At 45.2% G+C, this 1,197-nt stretch overlaps 2 non-coding genes across 2 annotated transcripts; both read left to right on the forward strand.

Annotated features, from left to right (window-relative positions):
• The first annotated feature begins 369 nt into the window (after positions 1–369).
• On the forward strand, positions 370–442 carry trnak-cuu (transfer RNA lysine (anticodon CUU)). The gene has a single exon. It is a non-coding gene; the product is annotated as a tRNA-Lys (tRNA).
• A 262-nt stretch (positions 443–704) lies between these two features.
• On the forward strand, positions 705–814 carry trnal-caa (transfer RNA leucine (anticodon CAA)). The gene is made up of 2 exons: positions 705–742; positions 769–814. It is a non-coding gene; the product is annotated as a tRNA-Leu (tRNA).
• Positions 815–1,197: the final 383 nt, after the last annotated feature.

Here is a 1,197-nt window from a genome sequence, read left to right on the forward strand (position 1 = left end):
GTACAAAAGACTATCACCCAAGGTGGGATTCGAACTCTCAACCTTTTGTTTGATGTACCAGGCCCGGCGAGCTCAGACGGCAGAGCATGAGACTCTTAACTTCTGGGTCGTGGGTTCGATTGCCACATTGGGCTTCGGAGTTTTAGACTAGGACTTAACCTGGGATGAATTTGTCGGCGTTTACCCGAGCTATACTCGGGTGTGTTACAGGCCATTCTGATGTAGCATTTTAAAATGAAAGCCCTTCAAAATCTCATTCATGAGCTAACTTCAAATCAAAGGCCACCCCTGAGAACAGTAGTCCACAGTACAAAAGACTATCACCCGAGGTGGGGTTTCGAACTCTCAACCTTTTGTTAGATGTACCAGGCCCGGCTATCTCAGATGGCAGAGTATGAGACTCTTAATCTCAGGGTCGTGGGTTCGAGCCCCACGTTGGGCGTCAGAGTCTTAGACTAGGACTTAACCTGGGATGAATTTGTAGACGTTTACCCTAGCTATACTTGGGTGTGTTACAGGACATTCTGATGTAGCGTTTTAAAACAGAAAGCCCTTGAAAATCTCATTAATGAGCTAACTTCAAATCAAATTCATGAGACAACGACAGTTTCGTTACGCGGAATAGAGCAGAACCTTGCGACCGAGGCAACCCATGTCTATTTAGATGTAACTCGTGAACCCCAGGCACAATTTGGGATTCACCTGTCAGGATGGCCGAGTGGTCTAAGGCACCAGACTCAAGGGTTCACTCTTCCTCAGCAAAGAGACTTCTGGTCTCCAAATGGAGGTGTGGGTTCAAACCCCACTTCTGACAGATTATTTTACCTACAAGTTTCATCCTTGTAGTTTGGCAAAACAGATATCTCTGCTGTAGTTTCTGTGGAAAACAAAGTTTGCCTTGAATATCTACAGGTACCATTTTGAATGAATGAAATCATGAGAACATAGAAAACCAAATTGCTGTGAGGTGTGCAACATGGATTTAGTTGTTTGTTCAAAAGATGTATTTCACTTTGCTTGAAGTTACACAGAACGTCAATGTAAATCCAGCTGGATTTGGTGTTAGAATCAAGCCGACAATCAGCATCCTCCCAGACCACTGATGTCAACAGTGGGGGATGGGTTGGCGGAGGTGTGTGTTGCAGGACTGAAGGCCACCCCTGACAACAGTAGTCCACAGTACAAAAGACTATCACC

Source organism: Anarrhichthys ocellatus, unplaced genomic scaffold, assembly GCF_004355925.1.
Source record: "Anarrhichthys ocellatus isolate YVR2014 unplaced genomic scaffold, GSC_Weel_1.0 scaffold9370, whole genome shotgun sequence".
Classification (NCBI taxonomy): domain Eukaryota; kingdom Metazoa; phylum Chordata; class Actinopteri; order Perciformes; family Anarhichadidae; genus Anarrhichthys; species Anarrhichthys ocellatus.